The sequence below is a fragment of the Amblyomma mixtum genome, chromosome 3 (genome assembly GCF_055824585.1).
Source record: "Amblyomma mixtum isolate Tamu chromosome 3, ASM5582458v1, whole genome shotgun sequence".
NCBI lineage: Eukaryota > Metazoa > Arthropoda > Arachnida > Ixodida > Ixodidae > Amblyomma > Amblyomma mixtum.
Window position 1 is genome coordinate 70,552,656 of NC_143014.1, and position 14,451 is coordinate 70,567,106.

Below are 14,451 nucleotides of genomic sequence, written 5' to 3' on the forward strand. Positions count from 1 at the left end.
CCATGCGCAAAGGGAGTCCTGCGTACTTCTTATTGAAGCACCCACACCCGCACAAGCGCCCACCCCACTCTTGGAGTTACAGCATGCACCTAAAAAACTCCACCGGCCGGCGACGGCTTCTAGTTATATGACTCGAGCGCGCTTTCCTTCTGGCAAATGGCTATCGCACCGTCATCATTTCAACTCTGTTCTCGTTGTTGTTCCTGTGAAAAGCTGCTTAATACAACGCCTTCATCTCGTTGGCAATGTTTACCTTTAATTATACTGCGTCTCACATGTTGCTCATGTGGGGTGGAAGCTAGGAGCATGAGGGAGACTTACTTGTCCGATTGGCTCGCGAGCGTGTGAGGACTACACACTAATGGAAGCCGTCGCTCGCTCTCGTAGCTTCCAGTGTACGGCGAGCAACTTGTGAGATGGAGTATAGCGCCGTGCAAAGCACGGCCCTTTTTCAGCAGTCACTAGCACGGCACCCCCAGCAGCCGCAACCAAAAAAGAAGGAATATTGTGGTGCGTTACGTTTTGTCACGCCTTCTTCAATGGCACTGCTGCCTATGATACGGTTTATTGCGACTGATATATGCATGAAAGAGCAACGCTAGCGACGGCGAACCGTGGCGACCACCGACAGCGCGAAGGAGAAGAGTAATGGACAGGGTTTCTTTCATCTGCACACGGGTGCGAAGAGGGCGACTGATTTCGTGGCTGACGTACAGTGTGTTATATGTGGCATCTGCATTCGTTGACACAGCTCTGCTTTTGTCAGCTGTATAGGAACGCGTCGACGACGATGCCTCCAGCATCGCCTCTTAATAAGCCTTCACGTGAACATTATATTATCCGTAGCAACGCCTGGTATGTTAATTGCTTGGTGCCAAGTAGATGGTCTCACCGCAGCCTTCAGCAACTTCTGTTTCTTGCATTTGCCTTGCTGCAAGTTTTTTTTTTTTTTTTTTTTTACTAGCGAGAAAGCGCCAGCCTGCTCTCAAGCTCATCTAGCGCCTTACTTTGTCGATGGGTAGCGGAAGAAGTCAAGCATTCAGGAATTGTTCCTATCTCAACCAGAGAGGAATATGACCTAAAAGCGACTCACCAAGAAGAACAGCGCGAAAAGACAAGGACCACAGGAAGATACACAAAGACAAGCGCTTGTCTTTGTGTATCTTCCCGTGGTCCTTGTCTTTTCGCGCTGTTCTTCTTGAACATGGCATACCAACTCGCCCAAGCATCAGTCCTAACGACTCACCAAACCACTGGCCGTCGCCAAACAAACGTGTCGGATTCCTCGCGGCCACAACTCCAGATGTAAAAAGAGCTGAGCGAATGGAGGCTTTAACGTGGCGTCGGTCGCAGTCGCTGGTTGCGCGTACGTCATTCACCGAATCTCCCCTCCTAGAAAGAAACAAGTTGGTGCCCGTTTTTATTTCTCTGTCCTGCAACAACGCGACTCAACGCGCGGGTGTAACGTCGCTCGAAACGCCGGTGGCTTTCAGAAAGTAGTATACTAGTGGCATCGTCGGCAACGCATCCCCGTATTGCTACTTCCGTCCTATTATGAATGAAATAAACTTATGGCTTGGCGGTTACTAAAAATTAGCTGAGGTTTAGCTCTGGTTAAACCGGGCAAGTTGCGTAAGCAGCGTCGAGAGCGCGCGACTAGGCGCGCGGCAGCGGCAGCGGCAGCGGCGGCGGCGGCGGCGGCGGCGGCGGCGGCGCAGCGACGGTCCTGCCGCCTGGTGGAGCGTGGCTGAAACGGTTGCTATGGCAACAGCTCTCGACGCTGCTACGATGGCAGGACCGTCGCTACGCCACCGCCGCTGCCGCGCGCCTAGGCGTGCGCTCTCGACGCTGCTTAAGCCCGGTTTAACCAGAGCTAAACCCCAGCTAATTTTTTGTTTCTGTTCTTATTTTTGTTTTTTTTTATTTTATTTATGAAACCGATGCATTCACTAGATGCGCCTTTATTCATGCTTTTACCGAGAGCCGTCGTGGCGGAGTGGTAGCGTCTCCGCTTCAACTTCCAAAGGCCCTGGTTCGATTCCCAGTCTCGACACAGTTTTTCTTTATGTAGTAACGCTGAAACGGTTGCTATGGCTACGGCGCTCCATCTCTTTGACCTCGCTGCGGCTGAAGGTCAACCGTGGCCAACGCCGGAAGCTACGCGACAGCTCGAAACCTGGCGCAGTATTGCTTACGCAATAAAATTAGCGGCTGTGAAAATGAAACACGTCTTCTTGTTTTTAGCATCATGCTTTGGTGCTCGCGATATCGCAACGTTGAACACGTTCTGCTTCACGTCGTGATAGCACCTGGTAACTCAAACACCTCAAACCCTAAATTTTTAACTAAAAAGCGTTAGAGATATCGTCAGCTTAGCAAAAGCGGAACCATGAACCAAAAATAATGATTCCTTTTTTTTTTGTAGGATGCAGTGTTAGATATGGCAGACAGAGCAATTTCCTTCGCTATATTACTTCTTCCGTACTGTATAAGTGCGACATGCATAGTGTTGGTAAAATCAGCCTTAAAAGTATTTCGAATCTCTGTAACGACGAACTGCCTGAAATTAAAAGGTGCAAGACAGGTTATCCCAACGGCTGCTACTAAATTCCGGCGCCTTCACTGTAGACGCACCTATATAGGAATTAGTTTTTGATGACTATGCGGTCAGAGTTGTTCGCCGAATGCTTTCGGCGTCACGCTTACTTTAAAATTATTCTTTATATTTTCTGCAGTTGGTCAACTAGTCGAGTAATTATGCTTTTAGTCGTCAGCACTTAACCTCTGCGACCAGTTTTTCAGTATCCCCCGCATGCAAGAACTTTTAGCGACGAATTTCTGCCATGCGCGACTGGCGAGCCCTGAAAGCACAAGGGGAAATCCAGGGTGCGATATTGGTGGGGCTTCGGGAATACAGTCTCTGCTTCTTAGCTTTGAATGAAGCATGGATAGTAGGCTATTAGGTGCAAAGTACTCCTGTTCACGATGTGCGAGCAAAAGGCTTTGATGCAATGACGCAGTAGTAACGCTGAGACCACGAGAGCTGTGATTAGAAGTGCCCACTTCGCAGCCCTGCTGCTATGGCGTTTGCGTTGAGGCATTTGTCAACGAAATCATATGCTCTACCACACAGCCATATAAGTGCCAGATTCACGATAAAATTAGATCGGGCTTTGAGTAAAAGCATCAGGAACACTTGCAATCGCTGGAGGAAAGAGATGAGGCGTTCGACGTTTTAGTTGCTTCCGAACATGTGATAAGAACTGAAAGTAAGAAGTGGCAAAACTAGGCAACGGCTTAGCTCAAATATTAGCCGAGAGCCATGAAGACTCTCCATTTCGTTCCCTTATTCTTGTATTCTTTTCACTTCATCTTCACAACAACAGCAACAACAACTTCATATTCTCTTCTGTGCTGTTTTTTATTCTTCATCTTTCTCTTGTTCTTTCTCTTCTTTCCATTTGTCTCCACAATGACGTCTTTTCTTTTTTCCCCTCTTGTTCTTTTCTTTTGTCTCTTCTGTTTCTTCGCCTTATCTTCTTCTTCCTCTTTGTCTCCTTTCTATTCCTTTCTCAAAGACGGCGTCCCTCCATATTTATTTATTTTATTTATTTAAAATACTATCAGTCTCAATAAGAGACAGTAGCAGGTGGGCAATCAGTACAATATACAGTTCAATACAATACAGAGAAATTGCAAGCTGATCAAAAAAAAAAAAAGAGAATTCTTACATATTGTCCCCTTCTTCTTACATATTCTCCCCTTCTTATACACTCTCCCCTTCTTCTCTTCTTCTTTATTCGTCTTCTTCACTTCCTCTTCGTATTTCTCTTCTTTCCATTTCCCTCTGAACGAAGACGTACCTCCGTTTTCTGCCTCTTGCCTTTTCTTGTTCTCTTCTTTCTCTCTTCTTCTGCGTATTCATATTTCTCTACTTCATCTGTTTCTTCTCTCACTCTTGGCTTGGCCCTTGATTTGACATGTCTTGGCTTGGCACCGATCTGCTTGGGCGCCAGGCCAAGTGATCGCTAGTCAAGCCAACTAAAGCTAATATTACGAGAGCCGCCGTGCAGTAATTAAGCCATACCCTTGTTTAGCCACTGATTTTTTTTCTATTCTTTCCATTTCTCCGTCCACCATGGTGTCCATTCATATTTTCCCCCTTCCTCCTCTCTTCCTTATTCTTCTTCGTTCTCTTTCTTTCCTCCTTTCTGGAGTAACGTACCAGGCAGACCTCTCCTTTATTAATTAGTCTTTCTCTCTTTCCTCCTTCTCTTCTTCTCTCTCTTAGAGTGGCTCTTGATTTGGCCTAACTTGCCTTGCCGGGCCCAAAAAACGGCGCCAAGGCAAGGCAAGGCAAACCAAGTAGGACATGACGTTAGGCTAGTCGGTGCGTAGATGCAGCAGTTATAAAACTGCGCGAAGAAGATAGGACGAGAACAGGCACAACGTGTGTGTGCGTCTCTGGGTGCCTTTTCGTCTTGTCTTCTTCGCGCAGTATAATAATTGTTGAAGGCAAATCAACCCAAGGCAAGGAACAACAGCCACAACCGGTTTCAGTGGCACGGCGACTCATGTTGGTTTCCCATAAACAGCTCTCACCGTAAAAAAGAATAAACAGAAAGCACTATCCGCGCAGTTGAAATAATTATATTGAATAGGAAAGAAGTTATTTCCATGCCAAGTAAATGCCAATCATTTGCGTGTTGATTGGGAAATCTGTACGGCTAGAGCATGCGTAGTCTGCATTTATTTCCAGCTCTCTATCGCATAGCGACGTTTCTGAAGCTGCAGCAGGCAAGAAGCGTGACTTGTTGGGCCAGTTGGTGGATGGTTTGAAGTAAAACGAGCGGAGCAGGATGCGTTCACAAAAAAAAAAAAGCGTCGTCCCCGTGCACTCCTTTTTTTTTCTGTGAACGCGTCCAGTTCCGCCGGTTTTACCTTGTAGCAGGCAATATCCATTTTGCTCGACAATCATGGACAAGCAATACGAAATAACGGAACGACGACCATAAGTACTGGCGGCACCGTACAGCTGCGTGAACATGGACAGATAACGAGATAAGCACCTTTGCGAGAGTGAAGATGAGCACGCCTAGATTACGAATTCGATTTTAGGGGAGCCCAAAGGCGTCTTTGGGGCGCCTTGAGCCGAGCCTGTCATCCGCCCCTAAGCGTTTTCTACAGTCGAAATTTTTTATTGCGTTTTGTTTCCCTCGCTTAGTTACACATATCTGCTTTCACAAGCATAATCACCGCAGGCTCATTCCACTCGAAACGAGACACCGGAGCGCTCTCGTGCCGGCATTTCCCTCGTTGTTGGTTTACGTTCTCAAGGTTTCTAGGGACGGCCGGTACTTTTTGCACGTCGCTTTGTTCAAAAAAAAAGGAAAAATTGGGGGACACTTCAACTCCGTGTTTAAGGGTATGAGGCGATAGCGTTCATGGGTCCCAGCAGCGGCTCCTCGTGCCCACGCAGACATGGGCACTTTTTTTTTGTATGTACATATGTTCTGTGGGGTCAAAGACCACACGACACACATACAAAGCCCCGCTTTAACAAAGCTGTACGAACGTTCCTGCACGACGTACAGGGAGCGTGTCTAACTCGCAACCTAAGGGTCAGGTGTTAGACTCCCGACTATTTACCCCAATTTTCTTTTTCAGCGCAATTCATTTATTTTATATACTTACATGTCCTAATCACGTTTGAGTCGTGTTGCGACCTTCCAATCACCAGTTTTCTAATGTTTTAATCACTTTTCAAATCCGCCGCTTCATGTGTAACGTAGCCACCGTTTCGACCAATCAGGATATTTCGCTGAAAAATACAACAAACGCCGCCGAATTTTCTGCAGAACGTGACCCTTAAAGCTAGCGCTTCAAAATTTCAGGTCAGCTTGCTCCGCCTGTAAAGGTGGTTTCCTGGCACGCTGAGGCTTAATGCGGAGAAGCGCTTTCCAAAGCTTCTACTCGAAGTTTCAATAGGATAACGCGATACTTTCTGTGTTGCTTACGTGAGATTTTGCTCGTCTACCTTCTCACTAACAACTAGTACATACTAGATGTCTATAAACGAAGAACATGAAGTGAAAAAACTTGAAGCCATACAGCGCATAAGAAGTCCTGCGAGGCTATTTATTTTATTTATTTATTGAGTAATACGGTGAGCCTTCTTCAGGCTCATACAGGAGTGGGTAAATTCACGCGTACATATAAATAGCACAATAAGAAGTTTGAACACAAAAAAATAAACATAAAAACACAGTGGAACAGGCGGTAACAATCACCGTCAAGTAGCCTCATTTTCTTGGGCGAAAAAACGTTCAACGTCCAAAAGACATCAGCACTAACAGTGTGAACGATATCATTCGGTAAGGCATTCCACGTTTCGATTGCCTTCGGAAAAAATGAAAACTTGAACGTGCTACAATGCGCCCAGTATGGAATAATGCATTCAGTATGGTTACCTCGGATGGAGTGACGGTGCCTGCAGTGACACGCGCAACCGTACAAATAGAGGAATATACTTGTTTGTTTATTTTCGTGCCTTTTGATATGGGGCGCTTTTTTCATGCAGAATGTGCTGTTTTGCTGCAGAATACTCAAAGATGCTCTGTAGACTAAATGGCGGGACTTCATTTTTCCCCTTTCTAAGAATATCATAGATCCTGCAGCTTGCAAAGATGAAGCGTGGTTGGTAATTTGGATTTATTTTACGGTGGTCAACCTGGAAATATGGAAGCAAAAATAATAAACGGTTTTTTTTTGTCATTATTTATTTATAAATAATGGTCGTACTTCTCACCCCAAGTGCGTCTGGGAATTTGCTCGTCGTCTTCCCGCACTACGGTTTCCGTACCCTTGACCTCGGTCTTCGCATTGTCATTTACAAATGAATAAAGAAATGCAAGGCCCTTATCAAGTGGAAGACCCTCCGACCAAGCTGTTTTTCAGCTTCCGTTAAACCTGATCTATTGCATTGCGACTAGACGACGAACCATTAGCCTCATGGCCGTCTTTCCCCAATGTACCACACCGAGTGATCACAGCAACACAGCAAGATTCCGTCGTTTTTCTTTCTTAGTGACTATATTTTACAATTGAATGACAATGTACCTCTCCAAACGTCGATTTATCTTTCTTATAGCTTTTTCTTCCTTTTTTTTTCAAAACAGTTAGGCAGTTTGGCACTTTGAAAGTTGATCATTGTGAGGCGCTTGTTTTTGGGCTCTTGCATAACAGTAGTTCCAAGAATATTCTGAAGTCTTTGTGTGAATAGGCGACGTATTTTCGTATGCTTCAAGGCTCTTCCAGTGTCTGCTTATGAGTGCCCTGAAAACACGTACTGAACCCTGGACGTGAAGCTATGGACAATAGAAAACAGATAAATTACGTAAATTACGTGCTCACTTTAGTCTAACCTGAAGCTAAAAAAAAGTGCGAAAATGCAAATTATACACACGCGAATGATGACGAGAAGCAAGGCAAAGGTGAATGATTAGGTTATCAAAGACTGGCTGAAAACGCGAGTTAAGATGAATTTTTTGAAAATTTGTTACTGTGGATTATTATCGATGGTCGACTTTTATATATTCTCATGAAAAAAAAACACAGCAGCTGCAGTTTTTTCACCTATGTCGCAAAGGTTTGCTTGTCGATGATTTAGAATCATGAGGCAAGCGTGAAGGCGTTCCGCTTTATAGAAACAGTTTATTCCGAATCAGGAAATCGTTTGTAATCAGACAGCAACTAGCCTAGCAATGCGAGCGCGTCGCTGCGGATTAAAAAATGGTAAGTTCTTAAATTAGTTAAACCGACTAGACGTGCGAAAGCATGTGCATAACCTGGATGGTTCATGGTTTTGCTTTGCTGGATCATCGGCACGTCTGGCGGCGATATTAGTTCGGTAGTAGTATAAGTTGATGAAGACGACGGCGTGCAATGCACAGCGCGATAGTGTATGCCGTTTAACACGAGGCGTGATTGCTGCGGCGATAGTATAGTGCTCTCGTGCACAGGCCAGTGAAGCTTATCTTGTCGCGTGGGTTCGAAACACAGTCACGGCAATATTTATTTAATGTATTTATTTATCCAAGGTCAGGCTTCAGTGATGAAACGGCTTTTGCAGCTTTGGTCGTGAAGAAGAGCTTTCGCTCGAAAATCTGTATGCAGACCATCTGGTGCGCCCACTCAGTGTGGGGTCGCCGTGGCGCCGTCCACCGGCTACTATCCCCTGCAGCCGTCGGTCTCAGCCGCATACCATCATGTCCGCTGTCTGGAGACAAAATTAGGGAGCTTATATCGAAGAGTAGGGTAAAGTAGAACAAAGAGCGTTTTCTGGTCACTTGTTGGGACCGTGAAAGAGAAATACAGGTGAGGAACGTGCTTGCCTTCTGAGGCTTCGTTGACCTTTCGATGCACTGCAACGGGCCGTAGTCGGATTCCTGCAGCCGTGGAGGGGTGCTTTAGGCGAAGAAAGTGAAACGAAACAAAAAAAAACAAAATCTTCTTTTTTAGGTAGAGCCGAAAGGTGGTCTACCTCGGGTCATCCGAGACAGGGTTAAAAGATGTCATGAGCGAACTCTGGCGCAGGCAGAAATAAGCGGAGCACGCTGCAGCGCTTTAACTACATTCACGTATCACCAACAGTAAACTGGAAGGCACGATATGTGCAGGCGCGCCGGTATCGCTAATACCGTCGTTGTTCGGGATAGCGAAAAATGCAGATAGAACAGCGGGACGTTCTTCGTTCACCTCTGTCCGCGCCGGCACGGAGTTTACCTGGGCCATTGGACAGCTGTCGCACCACTGCCACTGTTACACGACACTTCGCAACACCGCATTTTCTCGCATGCTATTACGCTGTGAAAAACACCTTGAAAGTGTGCTACTAAAATAGGTCGCATGTGTGGCCGTAATGAACAAACAGCGGTTCAACTCTGCCAACGAGGTCCATCGGGGACTCAGAGCCGATGGTAGAAATAGTAGAGACCGATGTGTCGCCTGTGGCTTGCCTTTGTCGCTTCTCCGGTTCTGTACGCCGTCTCTTGGCAATTCGCTCTTCTGGGGTTTCCGCCGCTCGTTTAGCCTTGCCAGTCTCATTTTTTCGCTGACAAGCCCGCTCATGGCAAGCGATGTCTGCCGAATGGTCAGAAGCGGATTGTTGCAATCTTCAAAGATGTAGTTCACTATATGTGCGCTCCTCAGCGCGCTCTCCTTCCTGCATAGCGTCTAAATCAAGCGCACAGCTTTGGTTATATATACCCCATACCTGACATCACAACTGTAAATTGAATCACATGACACAACGTGATTACCACGTGGCTTTCTTACTGCCTCTGCTGACAACTTTCAAGGTCAAAATTCAATGTCAAAGTTCAGAATCAAAGTTAAAGGTCAACGGTCAAGGTCAGAGCACGCTTTGAGAGTTTGAAGTCAAAGTTCAAGGTCAAAAGGTCAAAATTAGTTCAGTAAGTGTACCACACATAGGAATGTGTGCATAGCAACACCAGCCATGACTTACCTCAAGGTCGTTTTAAGGTCAGTCAGGAGGCTCACGGAGAAATGCGTCCCAGCTATAGTAGTATAGCTTTCGCTACAAACACAGCAAGCAGGTATCAGTTTATTTATTTTGATATTTACATGCCGCCCTAATGGGCATTTAGGAGAGGGGAGGGACCAAAATGGTGTGCGTAGTTTGTTTTTATATTCGCGCACGCGGTGCAAAGTGTCCAATTCGCCAATTTATTTATCTTCGATAATCGCAGGAACAATGGGCTGCCACACAGCTCGTACTCTGCAAAATTAAAACAAAGATATGAAAACAATATAGTTATCGAGAGTAGGGTTAAGCATTACGTACATCGCAGAAGAGGCGCAGCACGTTCTAGGACGGCTGAGAGATGGCGGTAGCCGCAATGGGGTACCTGCCAGGCCCCTTGTCTTAGGACGCCTCCCGGACTACCTTCTCGGCTTGAGAAGATGCCGCTGGAGAACGCGTTCGGCGTTCCTCGCCGAGCACTTCCTGGTCGTCGCACCGTTGTCTCATATTCTTGGCAAAGTAAGCTCGAGCGTCGGGATTCCAAACCTTAACGTAGGCGTCACCGGCGCTTGCGTTCATGGCAACGTTCCCTGTACTGCCTCGGGCGAGCCACCTCCTCTGACTCGGCAGCCAGCTATTGAGCGACCACCAACGCTAAACTAGACACGAACTACGCAGCGCTGATGCAGGATGCCCACGCTGTCGCTGAAAGGTGACGCGGCAGCCGTTGCGGTGCTCTATGATGTCATTCTGGGGACGACTTCACATGTCCCGGACGAACATGGGGCAGCGCCTGACGTCCCACCAACAGATAGTGCTGTAATAGGCTCTCTGTAAGCAAAAGAGATTACCAGCTCGATCACGGGTAGTGGAAGCGCTGGGTCTGAACCGTTTTTTGTGTAATTCAATCAAGTGTCGGCGCAGCTACGCTGCCATAAGGCACAAAAAAGGAAGCGGCGTCTTTTTCTGGCCGCCGAACATTGAGAAAGACGGGACAGCGTCCTTGATGAGCAGATGCACTGCTTTGAGGGGGAAAGTTTGTTACGTATACTGCTATGTTCTTTAATGGCCCAGCATGCGTTTTAGTGTGAATAAAGGCCATAACGTCCGCCAAAGATTTCTGTTGCTTGCAAAAATCTAGCCACAAACCTAGTAACAAAGGACTCTCAGGTATGCCGTAAGCATACGCCAAGTAAATACTGCAGGCGGATAGTTTGCTTCGTACGTTCATTTTCCTTTGGTCGCCTGCGACACTATTTTCTCAGCACGGGTGTACAGAGTGATATCTCGCAAAAAGAGGATGTGACCCGGCTCAGTTTACCACCCGAGTTTAATGTGTGAGCGTAGAACATTATACACATCTTAATGACTTCAAAGTGACTCCTCACTGTGGCATTGATAAAGAATGACAAAAACTCTGAAATTAATTTCTCTTCAAGAAATCTTAGTGCTCCCAGCTTGCTCTGTACGACGGATGGAAGACAGTCCATGACTAGTATGAGATCGTGTGCGGCTGCATTGATGGGAAGCATTTTTATCAAGGATTTCGTTTCGGCCCAATGCTTCGCCGCTCTGTTTGCTTCCTGAAAAATGAAGGCTTTTTGTTCTTTTCCGAAAACACTGAGGGCACTATCCTCATTTTGGTGCCTCTTGCTGTACTTTCGTTGAGTAAAGTCTTTCACTATGTCTACTCGCTCGAAAAATACGCTTGCAGATGCAGGAACTCGACCGAGAAAAATATTAACTGTCTTCACATTCCCCACGTTTCTTAGGTAGCTTGTTTTTCTGCAGGTGAGAACGCCTACTCTTACAAGTAGCCATCCCAGCAAAGCCTTCAAATTCGTTTAAGGGTATGCACAACAAAAATGATATCAGAGTGCCTTTCCGGTAGGTCTGGTTATTTTTGGGCGAAAAAAGATAATTTTTGAGGAAAGGAAATAGCGCAGTATCTGTCTCACACTTCGATGGACACCTTAACCGCGCCATAAGAGAAGGGACTGAGGGAGGGAGAGAAGAAAGGAAGAAAGAAGTGCCGCAGTGGAGGGCTCCGCAACCATTTCCCCAACCTGGGGATCTTTAACGTGCACTGACATCGCACAGAAGACGGGCGCCTTTTGCGTTTAGCCACCATCGAAACGCGGCCGCCGCGGCCAGGTTCAAACCCGGGAACTCCGGCTCAGTAGCCAAGCGCCCTAACCACTGAGCCATAGGGGTGCTGCGCGATCTTGGTCTTATTCGGCAAGCGGATGTCGGAAGTAGTGATCTCCCGGTTTTCTGAAATTTTTCGACTAAATAGTGAGCAGACTGACTGTAGCATAGCTTTCAGCTGGCGAGGATTGCACAGCCTGCGTTTTGTGTACCTTCTTTTTGAGCCGTTAAGGCTATAATGTTGACTTTACGACATATTGATACCAAAATTATGTGACTCAGTTGACTGCCAGCAACGAAATGGTTTCGACTACATGCATCGTCCTCGACACCATGACAGTACACGTTTTGCTACGACTGACAGAGTGGCTTTGCGGTCATGGACAATGAACCTTTGACAAAAGGTATGGAAAGCCCAGTCGCCTACTGTGTCCATTTGTTGGAAACCTTTTAGTATGCTCCAGTGTGATTCTGCTAATGCCTGTGACTGACGAACGGCGGATGACTTAAAATTGCGGAGCTGGAGCTGATGCGTGTTTTCTCTTCCAATTGTATGGGACCATAAAACCATAAATGAAAATGTCGCAGCACTCAGCACACCATTCTGATAAAAAAAAAACAGCTTGCCTCATGCACCATTTTATCTGGTCTTTAGTTTCAAGAAGAAATACTTTTTTTTAGAGGAACCATCAAATGATATTTACAGAGGTTAGGAAAAGCGGACGGGTGGTCGGTATTCCGTCACCCGTTCCCGCACCGAAAAAGTATTTAGCTAGCTTCGTTAGCACCGAAAATATCGTCGATTCAAAAGTAGGCTCCTTCTCTCCCCCCTTAACTCATCACGCCGACGTGCCAGAAAAAAAAGTATGAAAACAGGTCGAGACTGCACCTCGCTGTGTCCCATCCCGCTCGCTTCACTTGGGCATGACCAGTGAGAAGGCGCGCTCAGACTGCCCACTTTACGTCATTGGGATAGGGGCGGCTAAGAACGCACGGTGAGGTGTCGCCCTAATTGGTTGCGAGTAGCACCACCAGGCGCCACCAGGGGCGCCAGATGTGGGATTGAAAATAGGGGGATAAATATGTTTTCCCCGATTAACCGCGCCTGACACAGTTCAAAGCCGCTGACACCACACCGTGGTCGCGAGCACTACGAAGAGCACGCCCACCACGGCGAGCCTTGCTCTGGGGAAAGAAAAGAACGACGATACTCGCTGATACGAAAGGCATTTATTGCTACAACAATAACGCCGGCTAACAACAAAATACGCAAAGGAATCGAGATTGTCCGACTCACGAGCACGGTTACGAGAGAATTTTCGCTCACGCCAGGGCAAGGGGGAAACTCCGAGGCTGGACGGGACGAGCACACGGAAAAATGTTCCCACGAGGCCTCGCCCCGCTGGCAGAGAGCACAACGCCGCCCAAAACGTCTGCATGCAACGAGTTCCCGAGCCGAAGAGAGAGAGCTGCCTCCCCGCGCGCGCAGCAATAACGCCGGCGCTCGAGTCGCTTCGACGCAGGCGCCCTCCCTTTTCAGTTAGTATAACTAGGGAGCAAGCCCTGCATCGCGTGGAAGCAAACCGAAAGGGATAGAGTAGGACGACTCCCCACAGAATATACTCTGCCGTGATGCAACTACTGTCCCCCATCCTTGCCTTTTCGCATTGATGCTGTATTTTGAGCAAGGGCATGTTAAATAACAGGCGCTGAAAAAAAAATGTCGGGATGCTGAATTGCAATCTCTAAGAGCGCACTGAAACACAAAAAGCTATCAAATGTGACCATGTTAAACATTAGTTAGGGGTGCTGCAGCAGATATAATTTCCCTAAATTCTCTAGAGGGAAAGAAACCGCCATTATCTATGGGAGCTTCCTGAAGGATGCTTTATCCACCGTAACCAAGATATGTCTTGTAGAGCACTATAATCAAGGGAATCCCGGGAGGTGTAGCTTTCATATCTGGCTTGGGTAACTTTTCGCCGAAAACGTAATTCGGCTGCAGGAATATATCCGCAGCTTGATTCATATGCATATAGTTAAGATCAACTGACCGTGTTGACATGTTTAAAAAAAATGCCCATTATAAACGAAGAAATTGTTTTGCTGCAATCGAAAGCTTCTAAACTATTCGTGCAATTTTCTGAATTTGACAAAGTCGGACCAATGTTTGCAATGCGTGCGAAGTTCGCGAATAAAATTAATTTAAGATCGTACGCCTTCTTTCTTGCATTTTATGCGCCTAAACGCGGGACGCTTGCGTATTTTACAACAAATAAACCACTTTGGGAGGTTTCGAATCGATAAAAACGGCTATTTCTGCAGTCGAAAATACATTTCTGGGCAAGCCCTAGCCAAGCCAAGTATAAAGTTCACACTACCTGGCATTCCCGCGGTAGCTGTACGATTGCAGCGCCCCTTTCTCCCGCAGGTAATTGTCTGAAGCTGTACAGTATAATAGAAAGGCGCTGACAGAAAGCACGCAACTGGCACCTCTTGTCTCAGCCACGATCACAACCTACTGCTCCAAGTCAGTGCTGCCGCCTGTCAGGCACTCGATGAGACAGGCAGTATGCGGGGCTGATGACGTCATGAGTAGAGGCAAAGCAGTTCCGGCTTCTGGCGCCGCTTTCCGGTTCGCCGCGCAGCGGGAGAGTCTAATTTTAGTCGCAGACGCATGAAGACAAACAAACCTCAGCTCTCCCAAAAATACAGCAAGACACAAGCAGCCGCCGCCTCGAACTGTTTCTCTGTTTGCC

General features: G+C 46.9%; 1 protein-coding gene across 6 annotated transcripts in view; it reads left to right on the plus strand.

Annotated features, from left to right (window-relative positions):
• Positions 1–14,451, plus strand: part of Obsc (Obscurin) — a 161,443-nt gene that overhangs the window by 16,884 nt on the left and 130,108 nt on the right. The window lies entirely within an intron of this gene.